A 14,268-nucleotide genomic window follows, 5' to 3' on the forward strand; every position below is an offset into this window, starting at 1 on the left:
AACAAAAACTCATCAAGCTTGAGAACATGTATCCCACATAAGGGAAACACATGGAAAACGTGTGAGAAACATGTGAAACGTATTTTTCATTGTATGAGAAACGTGTTTCCCACAAGTTTCTTGTCTTGAAAACGGTTTGTTGGGAAACGTGTTTCCCATACTCCTATAGGGCACATTTGGAAGTGAGAAAAACTCTTATAGGAAAAGAAAAGTTTTGATATGAGAAGTTTTCCAAAAAAAAAAATTTGGCTTGTTTGTGTAGCATGTGAAAAACAGGCTGGAAACAATAGAAAAAAAATTGCTTGTTTGTTTGTGCATGAAATTTTTTTTCTCTTAGCTAACAAATGGTAGTTCTGCTAACCCAGTCAACATGTTTATTGGTTGTGTTTAAAGGGCCCAGCTCAACCCACTCAGAACCTGGCCCGATAAGACCTGTGCCTAGCCCAAGCCCAATAACAATTGGGTCGAGCTCTCTGTGAGCCTGGGTCAAACTTGCTAATACACAAACATGTTGGAGGAGAAAAACATTGAAAGTCATGTGAAAGTTATCTATTATCATGTGCAAACCATCGATTTATGATTTCATACAAATTATAAGAAAAGGTTCTGAATATTTGTGGCATAAGTTCTACAATGACTGAATTTTGAACCAAGCACACCAAAGCAACCTCGATCTCCTGTATGTAGACAACAAGTGCAAGGGCAATGGAAATGACTGGCACAGCTACATTACAGAACTTTAGGAGATCAATATAGTACCATTTATGTCCTAAAGAACACGAGGCAGAAGTCTTACTGTTGTGATTCCAATGTAATAAACTTTCCATGAGACAATATTACTGCATGTGCATCGTGCTGCAAAGCCAATTACTAAGCGATCTGCATGACAGAAACTCACTTGGTGTGTGAATTTGATGCTTTCAGATCAGTATTCAAAGATTGGTATTTCTTTGTTCACTAGAACTTTATCACAACAGTTTTTGTTCTTATCACATTTGAATGTCGAACCAAATGATAAAAAAAGTTTCGACTATAATTTTTACAACTCTATATTGATGCTTGGTTCTAAGTTGGCAATGTTTAAAGAACAAATTTCGGATATGGAAAAATGAAAACAAAGTTGCCAAATGCAGATGTGTTTCCTGCAACATATAATAGGGAAGCACCAATTATGTTCATACCTTGCCAATTGTCAATGTGTGTCCAGCAGCATCAAGGGCATTTAAGTGCAAATGTATATTTTAGGAGACATAAAAACATGGAAGGATGAGAGAGAGACCAATTCCAAGAAGTATCGAGGAAAAAATACAAACTTCAAAACATAATCAAAACCCATCATCTTACTGACCACAAAACACATGTTGAAAGAAAATTGAATCAAGAATTATGAGAATGAATATTTATATTCTTACTTCCTTAAAAGAAAAGAAAGAGTCGACGATACATATATTGTTAAAAAAAGCTATCTTGAGAGAAAGTTTATATTCTCAAAAAGAGACATTCTTTGATATCAGCCCATGATTTTAGTACCCGTGTGATATCAGCTTTATCATCCTTGATTACAGTTGATCCTCATTCCCACAATATTAGTAACTGTGTGATCTTAGCCTTTCCTTGATTTTAGTGTTCAACAAATGTGATAGGATACACATGAACGTGGTAAGTATCTTTCCATTTCTTTTTTTTACTCTCCCTCAAGTTCGAGTGTGAGGGTTGAGTACACCCAATTTGGTTTTGAGATGAGAGAAGTGATCAGTACCAAGCACATTTATAAAAAAAATCTGCATATTGTGAATGTGTAGAAACAAATTGTGTTTGAATTAGCCCGCTTTGAATCTTCTCACAAACAAGATGGCAATCAATCTCGATATGCTTGATACGCTCATGATATACTGGATTGGTGGATATATGAAGTACTACTTGGTTGTCACAATGTAGTGGCATTAGTTGGAAATGTGGTCAATTTCAAGGTCCAAGGGTAAATATTTTATCCATGTGAGTTCATAACATACTAGAGCTATGGATCGATATTCAGCTTTGACCGATGATCTTGACATGATAGATTATTTTTTTGTTTTTCAGGAAACAAGTTTGTCCCCAATCATGACACAATAATTGAATATGAATCTACAAGTCATTGGGCAAGAAGACTAATCTGAATTATAATAACTAACAACTTGAATCTTACTAGTTGATGACATTACAATCTCTTGCCCTAGAGAACTCTTGATATATCCAAGAACTCTCATGACAACATCCATATGAGGTTGTCACAGCTTGCTACTGAACTGGCTCAAAATATTGACTGTTAATACAATATCAGGTCGAGTTATAGTCAAATATAACAATCAACCCACTAGGCGTCGATATGACCCTGGATCCTCCAACAAGTCTACATCTTCATTATTGAGTTTCATATGTGGTTTCTTGATAAATTGGCTTGGCTTTACCCCAAGGTATCCCATATCCTACAGAATATTGAGAGCATATTTTCATTGAGATAAGAAAATTTTACTTTTGGATCTTGCAACTTCAATGCCGAAAAAATATTTGAGTCTTCCAAGGTTCTTCAATCAGAATTGTTGATTGTTGTTGGACTTAAGTTGCTCTATGTATGCAACATCATCTCCTACAATAACAATGTCATCTATATAAACTAGAACAAAAAATGTGTGTCTCATTAGTGGTTTTTGAAAAAAATGAATAATCAACTTTATATTGTAAGAATCCTTCATGAAGTAGATGAGTTGACAATTTGGCAAACTAGTTTCTAGAAGATTGTTTGAGGTTGTATAATAACTTGTGTAACTTGCAAACTTTGTGCTCCCCTTAAACAGAAAAACATGATCGTAAATCTATATACACCTCTTCATCCAGGTCCTCGTGAAGAAAGACATTGTTGACGTCTATTTGATATAGATGTCAATTCTTTATTGTTGCGATGACTATCAAGCATCGTACAGTTACCAACATGGCAATGGGGGCAAATGTCTCATTATAATTCAGGCATTCAATCTGAATGTAGCCCTTTGTTACTAGATGAATTTTATACCTCTTAATGAATTCATTGAAGTGCTAATAGGGTGTTTATCCACATGTAGATCCATAATCATTCAAGTATGGTTCTCTTCCAATGCCCTAATATCTGAAGCTATAGCATCACGTCAACATTGAAACTTCATGGCATGATAAAAGGTTTTTGACTTTGAGTATTGAGAAATTACGCTAAGAAAAGAGCTCTGTTATTTTGAAAATTGATCATAACATATGACTTGGGATAACTCATGATCTGTGTTGTTAACCTTATCTCTTGAGTTAGTTGATTGTAGTATGAGGGCAACCGTGTAACAACTATAGTCTTTGAGATGCGGTGGTGGTTGGCAGATTTTTTCAGATCTTCGGATGTGGCCTTGAGTGGGTTCAATGGTTCCATGATTAAGAAGTTCAGGATTTGGATCTTAATTATTTGGATTATGGATCTCATTTTCTTGAATATCAATGGGTTCTTGGGTCTCATAAGATTGAGGCTCGAATATGGATATGAGTAGGACTCACTCTTTCTCTTTGTCCAGATTATTATGATCTTGAAAGGGAAAAATATTTTCATATAACTTTACATCCGAACTAACAAATTTTTTTTTTTTGTTTCAAGATCATACACACGATAACCAACTTGACTGTATGGGTACCCTATGAAAACTTCTTTGCAAGCACAATTATCAAATTTATGGGAATAATAAATGCTGTGATCATACACTACAAGAAAAATGTTAATTAGCGACGGAAATTTGCGACGGATTTTTTCCGTCGCAAATTAGCGACGGATTAGCTAGAGAAAACTTTCTTCATGAATCCGTCGCTAAGTAGCGACAGATTAGCGATGAAAGTTTTCTCTAGCTAATCTGTCGCTAATTAGCGACGGATTAACGACAACAATTGTTTCGTCGCTAATTCTCAATACCAGAAAAACATTTTAGCGAGGGATTTAGCGACAGAATTTTTCCGTCGCTAATCTGTCGCTAAATCCCTCGCTAATTTTTTATTTAAACCGAGCGCGAAATTTTCCCTCTCTCCCTTTCGAAATTTAAATCGATCGCACTCGATTTAAACCGACTTCTTCGGAGGACGTCGACGTCGGAGAGTGCATTGGAGAGCATGTACATGAGAGTGGAGGACGGCGACGCCGGAGGACGGTCGGCGATAGCTGGAGGACGTCGGCGTCGGTTCACGGAGGACGAAGACGTCGGTTCACGGAGGACGGCGACGCTGGTTAATCACGGAGGATGACGGCAACGCCGGTTCACGGAAGATGACGGCGCCGGTTCATGGAGGACGGCGACGCCGGAGAGCACCGATTCACGGAGGACGGCGACGCCGGAGGACGGTCGGCGATCGCTGGAGGATGTCGGCACCGGTTCACGGAGGACGACAACGCCGGTTCACGGAGGGCGGCGACGCTGGTTCACGGAGGATGACGGCGACGCCAGTTCACAGAAGATGATGGCGCCGGTTCATGGAGGACGGCGACGCCGGAGAGCATCGGCTCACGGAGGACGACGGTGACGCCGGTTCACGGAGGACGACGACGCCGGTTCACGGAGGACGACGATGCCTGTCGGGTGCGGTATAAGTCCGACTTATTGCTGCCGGAATACCGCCCGACAGGGATCATTTTTTTTTTTTAAATTTAGCGACGGATTAGCGACGGATAATGTTCGTCGCTAATCTGTTGCAAATTAGCGACGGAATTAACGACAAATAAGTTTTTTCGCTAATTAGCGAGCAAAAATTTGCGATGGCCTCTATCCATCGCTAATCCGTCGCTAAACTGTTTAGCGACGGCTTAGCGACAGATTAACGATGGATATAAGCCGTCGCTAATCCATGATTTTCTTGTAGTGATAGCACAAACATCTAAAAATGCGAAAGTGATTATAAACAGGGTTCTTATCATGAAGTAACTCATATGGTGTCTTTCCCATTAAAGGTTTAGAAGAAATGTGATTAATGATATATGCAATTGTGAGAATGCATTCTCCCCAAAACTTAATGAGTAAAGAGGCTTGAAACCTTAAGGATCGTGCAACATTGAGTAAATCTCTATGCTTGCACTCAACCACTCAGTTTTGTTGAGGGGTCGCAACATAACTATGTTGGTGTTCAATTATCTTTTACTTTAAAAAATTTTACATATCATTTGAAAAAAATTCAATACCATTGTTAGATTTGAGACTTAGAATTTCGCTATTGAATTGGTTTTCAACTAGCAAGAAAAAAAAATTTATTTGGACTATTGTTTCTTATTTATGCCGCATGAGATGAACCTCTATAGTTTTAGAACAGTCGTCCACTATGATCAAGAAGTATAGTGTTCTACATAACAAGATGATTTGATATCTTCCCCATATGTCACAATGGATTAATTGAAAAGGTTTTAACAAAAAAATCAACCCTCTAGAAAAATGAAGGCGAGTTTGCTTGGCCATATGACAAATGTTACAATGATTGTGGGGAATACAACTGCGTAATTTATTACAATTTATGAGAGTTTGCAATCTAAAATTTGAAAGATATCAAAGTCTCAAGTGCTAGATATTAGAATTAAAGGATGAACTACTTAAAGAAAAGTTATCACCGATCTCAAAAACATAGAGTCCACCATGTCGCTTACCCACCCAAATCTTCTTCTTTGAGAGATGGTTCTGAAAAACACAATGATCATCATAAAAGAAAAAGTCACATTTCAAATCTTGAATTAATTCACTCATAAAAATGAGATTAAATCTGAATTTTAAAACAAAAAAGACACTCGAAAGCAAAATGTTTGGCGCCAATCAGACACTACCCATGTGAGTAGCATGTGTAAAGAGTTCATTTGGCAATTCAATAAGGGAAAAATGGTGAGAATTGAAAGTATCAAGTTTGATAAGGAATCTGTAATATGGTCTATCATACCCATGTCTATGAGCTAATTTTCAGACGATATGAAATCGATAAAAAAATAGCAAAATTACATATAGATTAATCGTAGGTGCTGGTTTAGAATTACCTAGATTTATCGCAGCTACTATTTGATCGAGTTGTTCTTGGGTAAGTCGTTGGGGTTTTTGGATGGGACAAGATTTGTTGCCTTCAAAAGATACAGAGTTACTACTAGCTTGTCTCCATTGATGGGCATTGGAGGGCGTACCAGATCGATTTGGGAACCCATGGAGATAAAAACATTTGGCCTTTACATGACTGAGTTTTTCGTTGTGATCACATTTTGGACGAATGTGATTTTGTCGATTTTTGCTTGGATCCATGTTGATCTAATTATTGGATCAATTTATGATTGTCGCCACTGGTTCTTGGTTAGTCGTAACCCTAAGATCACAATGTCTTTCTTCTTGCACTAGAACTAGTAGTGCGAACGCTTTTGATATAGGTAATGGCATCATCAAGAGCATTTGACTCGTTATGGCACTATAACTTTCATTTAGGCCCATTAGAAATTGCATTGATATTTTTAGGTTCTGCTGATCATGAACGACCTTCATAGCTCCGTATGTACATGGAAGACTAGTCATGTATGTGGACAACTCATCCCATAGGACTTCCATTTTTGTATAGTAAGTTGTCACCGAGGTCTGTGTCTGCTTGAGATTTATGATCTCTTGTTGGATCTGATAAATACGCAGGGCATTTGATTGAGAAAATCGATCACGGAGTTTGGCCCATATTTCAATAGTAGTTTCAGCATAGATGACGCTTGAGGATAAATCTGAATGTAACGAATTGAGAAGTCATGATAGGATTATGTTGTTACAACGTTCCCAGGATATAACAGATTTGATGACAGTTTTTTTTATGGATTCATCTACGCATCTAAATTTATTTTTGGTAGAGAGTGCTATAGTCATAGCACGACAATTTTGGCTTGATGCTTTTCCATTCCTGCTATGCATTATATCCAGATGTCACCTGAGTGCTATGATACCACGAAAAAAAATTGAATCAACAATTATGAGAATGAATATTTCTATACTCACTTCGTTAAAAAAAGAAAGAGTCGACAATATATATATATATATATATATATATATATATATATATATATATATATATATATATATATTATTACAAAAAAACTATCTTGAGAGAGTTGATATTCTCAAAAAGAGTAATTCTTTAATATCAACCCATGATTTTAGTAACCGTGTAATGTCATCCTTGATTCCAGCTGATCCTCGTTCCCACAATATTAGTAACCGTTTGATATTAGCCTCTCCTTCATTTTAGTATTTGATATTAACTTTTCCATGTTTATAACCGAATACGATACTAATGAACGTGGTAAGTATCTATCCATTCAAAAAACTATATACACAAGTGATGAAGAATATGCACACGTGTTCAAAAAAACAATGAGAAAATGAAGACTCGAGGAATAGTGATGTGCTCATCATGATGTCTCTAAAATTATTTTTATTTTTTTAGACTATATGTCAAAAGCCCTTGAATGAGATACACATCACTTAGTGTTTATATATATATATATATATATATATATATATATATATATATATATATATATATATATATATATATATATATATATATATATATATATATATATACGTCTAGCATGAATGAAATATTTTGGTTTTGACAAATTGTTTTATTATTCACGTGTTATATTTTTAGCTATTCTATTATACATGTTTTATAAAATCAGTTAAGAACTCTTTATTCACATTATTTTTAAATGAAAGTAATTTTTTATGAAAGTCTTTGTATATATGATTTTTTAAAGAAAATAAGTTTTAAGCAAGACTTTTTGAAAAAGTCAAATTTTTAAAAAAGACAAATTTTTATGAAAGTCATTTTTAAAACAGGAAACTTTTAGACTTCTTTTAGAGGGAGGAGTTTTTAGAGAGACGTTGAAACAAATTTGTTTTTGAGAAAGTGAGAGACGTTGAAAAATAGTTTTTTAAAAGAGGTATTTGATAGAAATGACTTTTGAGAGAAAAAAGTTTTCGAGAAAGAAAGAGAGACGTTGAAACAATTTTTAGTTACTTAAAATATAGTTTTTGAAAACCAACAGCAAAAAAAAAAAAACTTCTTTGACTTGTTTTAAACGTCTTTTTGTGAAAAACACTTTATACCCATTGTTTCTAAAACGATAACTAGACACCACATAAAAATTAATTTCATATATTAGCAAAATACGTGTTTTGATATTTTTTTTAACAGACACATCTCTTCACAACTTCTTTTGCTAAAGCTTGTTATATATCTATTGTTTTCTTTTGAGAAAAAAAAAATGTGAGACTCAAAGAAATCATGTTCTTTCAGAAGCACCATAGGTCTTCATGATCTGATTCAAGAGGCTTACAGGTCTAATGTACAAGTGCAATTTTTTTTTGAACTTCTATAAAGCTCTCTTAGGCTGTAAGAGAAGTAATCTTTGTGTGGTTTTAAGATCAAGAATCTCAACAGGATTGCGCTTGGGGATTAGACACATGTCAGTAAGACCGAACCAGTATAAACTCTTATGGTTTGTTTGTGTAAGCTAACCTTGAGCAAAATATGCTAGACATATTGCAATACAGATAAGCAAGCCCAGCCCGAGCATAAAGCTCGAGCTTGGCATTATAAATGAGCCCAGCTTGACCAGGTTATTGGACAATCTATTTTTTACTCGGTATCTGTCAATGTTAGCGTAAAGCTCAGAAGCCTTACCCCTCGACCTTATGGATTCACCAAGGTTCCACTTACGCAGGAGGGAGATTCCCATGGGATTTGAACCTAGACTATCCACCAAACGGTCTAGGCCGCATCCCTCAGTGGAAAAGTGATGTAAAATGAAAATTCAATATAGATTTTTCGACCCTTTCAAACAAGAGAGGCTTTTTCGCGGAGAGAGTTTCTTTTTAAAAAGGTACACTTTTTTATAGGAAACATTCTTCGATGGAGGGTGGTGGAGGAATATTTCCTACCAAAAGAAAATTTATTTTTACACTCTCTACCACCCATCTCACCACCACCATCCATTTTACCATCACCCACCACCCTCCTCCTCTCTCTCTCATTTATTTTTAACATTTTTTCACTCTGCTTTTTTCAAAACTTTTTTTTGGAAAACTTCTCGTATCAAAAACTTTCAGTGGCAAAACTTTATTTTCCTATGAGAGTATTTCTCTCTTCCAGCCTTAATTAGCCTAAATGGTGGTGGGTTGGAATTTTACCCTTTCAAAGTTATGTAAATCTCTTCTTTTTTAATCAAAATATTGACTCGACCCTTTTGAATTGTCTTTGGACCGATTCTATCTAAATCGGTAGATTCAGGCCGATTTCAACTTTGGTCTGTTGGGTTCGACTTGAGATTAAGACAATTTGAGAAATTGGAAACCCAGCTTGACTTATATAATTTAATGAGAAAACATATATTTATTTAAAAAAATACATATAAAATACTCGAATAGAATAGTGTCGAGTACTGGGCAACCTTCGAACCCAGGTCAGATGAGAACTGAGCCTACACTCGGCAGCTCAGCCCATGTATTAATGGTCAAGATCGTGGCCCAGTTTGGCCAAGCATTACCGGATCTGGGTCGGGTCAGGGTAGCTCGATAGCCACTTGTTACACAGTTGAAACTAGAAAGGGCGAGACTGTGTTTGGCCTTTTATGTAAGGAAGGTTGAAAGCAGGCCACGGCGCATTTGTTTCTCAATGGATCTGCCTAACCCGAATATAATATTCGGGACCAAGCTAGGACACAAGTCGGTTAGTCGGACTTTTCTACAAAGCCATTAAGTCTGACCAGGCGAGGTCCAACTGTAGCAAGTGCGGTGAAGTGGTTAGACCCAGGATTGCAAATGGATTGGATATATTCTGATATATGATCCGATTTCGACATGTTTTTTTTATCCAAATCCTTAAAGTAGGACTTGAATACGCATTCGAATTGTGCTCAGATTTGCTAAAATGGATTGCTTTTTGGATTCACATCAGTATTTTATTCCCATCTAATTTGGATAATCCTATCCAATTGTGTTTTTCATATGTAAAAACCTTGCTTTTAACCTTTTTTTGCCAGATCCAGTATTGCCTTTTAGAATGGATTTGGTCCAAGTATTAAACCAATTCATTGAAAACCATAGCCACCAATGTGAGCCTCCAGCAAAATCTTGGCAGCCAATTTCCTAAAATGGTTTTTTATTTGAAAATATTGGTAAAAAAAGAAAGTTGTATACAGAAAACTAGAAAATCACTAAGGGCATGTTTGGAAGCGAAATAATGATGTAGGAAAAGTGATGTAAAATGAAAAATCAGTATGGATTTTCAGACCCTTCCAAACGAGAAAGACTTTTTCGCTGAGAGATTTTTTCTAAAAAGTACACTTTTTATAGGAAATATTCCTCCATGGGTTGTGGAGGAATGTATCCTACCAAGAAAAAATTTATTTTTACACTCCCCACCTCTCTCTCTCTCTCTCTCTCTCTCTCTCTCTCTCTCTCTCTCTCTCTCTCTCTCTCTCTCTCTCTCTCTCTCTCTCCAGCCACCGGCTACCGCCGCCGGTGATTATCCGGCCGGTGCCACCTCACTCCCCCGTCGGCCGCCAACAGGCCAACGGCACCTAACTCTCTCTGTTTTGTTTTTTCTTTCCCTGTTTCCGATGCCACCACACTCCCCCTCTTTAGATTTGTTCTCCAGCCATCCCATCCGACCACCGCCCGCCACCACATTCTTTGCCGCCTCACTCCCCCGTCGGTCCGATGAACCCTTCCGCCGAAACACTGATCCCTAGTGGAGGATGGCCACCATATGGCGAGCGAGTCCCTTCTTTCCGTCTTTCGACTCTTAATCCCCTCTTTCCTTGGAGATGGCTGAACCCTTCTGATGTAGCCGTTGCCGACTAGTCCTGGCGGTGGAATCATCTCCCTATGCACGGCCGCCCTGAGCAGCAACCACCAGCCGACAACCCCAACTCCGCTCCATTTTCTGTTTGCTGCTGACACCAACTCGGCGACGCCCGACATCCACCATGCCTGAGCTGCCTCCCTCGGCTCACGATGTCTTGTTCTTCCCCTGATTTTTTTCCACTGACGATGCACCACCACTGCCTCCATTTCGGCGACCCCACTGTTTTCCTTTTCTTCTCAAACCCAAGTCGATCCTCTCGGTGGGAGCTCGTGTTTGCTTGAGCCGTGTAGCCACACATCCAGTCGCTTCAGCCTTCCTCCAGTTTTGGGTTTGGCGAGCAGCGCGGTGCCTATTGCTGCATAACCCGTGGGAGCCACGGTTTCATTTTTCTCTCTTCTCTCTGGTGCCGAAGGGAAGGCCGATGCTGCCATTCTGAGCCCAGGAACCGCCGACGTTTGCCTCCGGTGGTTTTTCAGTTTCGTCGAACGCTGCAGGCTCGAACGGAGGTTGCCCTATCTTGTGTTGCGTTGGTTGGTCGTGCCGATCACCACCGGAGCCCCCGACCCTCGCAGGTGTGCCTCTATCTTGTTTATTTCCTTTTTCAGAGTTTCGTAGGCTCCTTCATCGGTGCCTTTCGTCTTTCAGTTATGCGCCCCTCGTCTAGCCGTTTTTGGGGACTTGCTCCCGATCTCCCATTGAGGGTCAACCAGCGAGCCCTACATTTCATCAAGGAAGCAGTGAACGACTGGGGTGCAACTTTTGTGCTTCGCCGATGGGGATTGGATGTCGTCTTGCCTTTCAGACTCAATCGTTGGTTCTTCTCTAAGCTTTCAGAGTCCCTCCGATCATGCCTAGATGTGGGCTCTCTTCGTATTTCAGACATTAGGTTTTTCCTGCGAGCTATTAGACGGGAGCCTCTCGAAGCGTGCTCTGTTAAGGCTTTGCTTGTTTCTCCTTTCTTCATTCGTGAGCTTCCAGAATGGGTTGCTGATCGAGGATGGAAGCAGGTCTCATCTACTTGGCAAAGCTCCTTCCATGCTATTCGTTATAGATCTCAGTTGAGTCGTGCCAGGCCGGGGGATTGGTGGTGTGCTAATTTTTTTTCTTTGAATTTCCATAAACGTTGTGATTGTCATAAGTGCGGCTTATCTTTTCTCTCTCGTCGGCACCCAGTCTGGAAGCGAAGACGATCTAACCCCTCTCATTCTCATTCATCGGGGATGAATCTAGTCTCTAAAGATTTTTCTGGGGTGGTGCGTCATCCGGCAAATCGGAATCCTGAACGACCTTCCCAAAAATTATGCTTCTCGCCATGGGTGCAGATTGGCAATCTCCACAACCCGACGATTTCATTCAATGCTGTCAAGATTGGGTCTATCTGGGTCCCAGTCGAGCCGCAACACTTTGGGCTATCTTTTCCGTCTATTGCTCCATCTATGTTAGACTCTTCGCCAGCTTTTGATGGCATCTCCCAACCTTTGCAAGTTCTGCCAGGGGTGGGCCCCAAAAAATTTGGGTCTGCCATCAATGCTTCATCTCTTGGAGATTTGCCGCTCACTATTTATAATGCTCAGAGCTCGACGTCTGATTCTTTTAGCGCTAATTCTCATGGCAGATTGATGGCGCGGTTGGGTAGGTATGCTCGTAGGAAGCACAGAATTTTTTTGCCATCCTCGTCATCACGAGCTTTGTCTAGGGTGAGCCCACAAATATTTGACCATGATAGCAATGCTTTCTCTAATGGAGTTCAGTCGTCAGCTTTTTCTCAAGCTTGGGGCCTGGTATCTGCTTCTCTTTGTACCAATTGCCATTTCAGCTTGGAGGCGCGGTTGGGCAAGCTTACGCGTGATGGACAAAGGACGAATTTGCTATCGTCCCTTATTATTTTTCCCTCCAGACGCTATGACTATCTGGTTATCAATCTTATTGCGTTTAATGTTAGAACCAACATGGCAATCAGATGCATGGTGCTTGGCTCCTCGGTTCCTCGTCCTTTCCCTGTATCGCATTATGTCTCTGAGGTTTTTTCTTCTACCAAATCTTTTGGTATTCTGCCAGACGCGGTCTCCTTCATTAGTCCAGCACAGGGTCAGCAGCATCCTAGTCCACAACGCCTGGGTGTCACAGTTGTCGATGCAGCTAAGTTGCTGGATATCTCTCTCTCATTTTCACAGCTGCAAGCGATAGCTGTTGATATGGATTCTACTATTTCATATATTTCTGCGATTATTGGGGACTCTCTCTGCAACTCTGGTGGATCAGATTGCGAGCAGTTGGGCATTTTTTATGGTCACTTGAGGTCGTCTGTCAGTGTTGGTGGTCAGCGAAGAAGGAGGCCTTCGTTAATTGTTTCGGCTACCGATGCTAGGTCCTCAAGAAGGTCATCTCGGTGCCACCAACCACGGGTTTTTCCTGATTTTGTTCCATGAAGACTGTTTGTTGGAATGTTAGGGGCTTAAATTGTCCCACTAAATGCCTGTTTCTGGCTAATTGGGTTAGGGAGCAAAAGCCCGACCTTCTTGCTTTATGTGAAACTAAAATGGAGGTCATCTCGCTCGTGGTCGTTTCTAGCATCTGGCAGGGAGCTGACTATTTCTATAAGCCAGCGGTAAATCATGCAGGCGGTATCCTTATCTTGGGAAAGCAATCTTTAAATTTATCACAGCTGGATGTGGGTCTTTTCTCTTTGTCTGTTGCTTTCAATTTGCAGGCAGTTGATAGAAGAGTAGTGGTTTCTGTTGTTTATGGTCCTAATCTCGCCGCCATGAGGCCCGCTTTTTGGGATGATTTGTATAGGGTTGTCGTTTCCAGCGCGGATTGTCACCTTCTTATGGGGGATTTCAATTGTTTGTTATCTATCCATGACTCTAATAACCTCGTAATTCCCAATCCCTCTATGTGAGGTTTCCAAGACTTTGTTCACCGTCATTTTCTCTACCCTATTCCTTTAACCGGAGAGCGCTTCTCTTGGTCGAATATGCGGTCCCGTCCGTGCTGTAGGGTCCTTGATAGGGTCTTTGTCACACCTAATTTATTGGACCTCATTCCCGACGTTAAGTGTGTGTTGTTTGTTCCCTCTATCTCGGATCATGGGCAGATCATCACTCATTGGGGAGATGGCTTTCAACCCACTAGGAGCTTTGCGTTTGAAGAATGGTGGCTTCAGGAGCCAGATTTTCTCACGGTTGTTACTAATTCTTGGAACAAAACTGTTGATGTGCATTGGGCCGCGCTACGTGTTCAAAATAAGCTTTCTCGTCTAGCTAAGGATATCAAAGCTTGGCTTCATAGTCGTAAGGTGGAGAAATTTCAGCAAATAGCCGCATGGGATCAAGAGATTTCTGAGTTGTATCAGTCTAT

This window comes from Nuphar pumila, chromosome 6 (assembly GCF_984573655.1).
Source record: "Nuphar pumila chromosome 6, dmNupPumi1.hap1.1, whole genome shotgun sequence".
NCBI classification, from domain to species: Eukaryota; Viridiplantae; Streptophyta; class Magnoliopsida; order Nymphaeales; family Nymphaeaceae; genus Nuphar; species Nuphar pumila.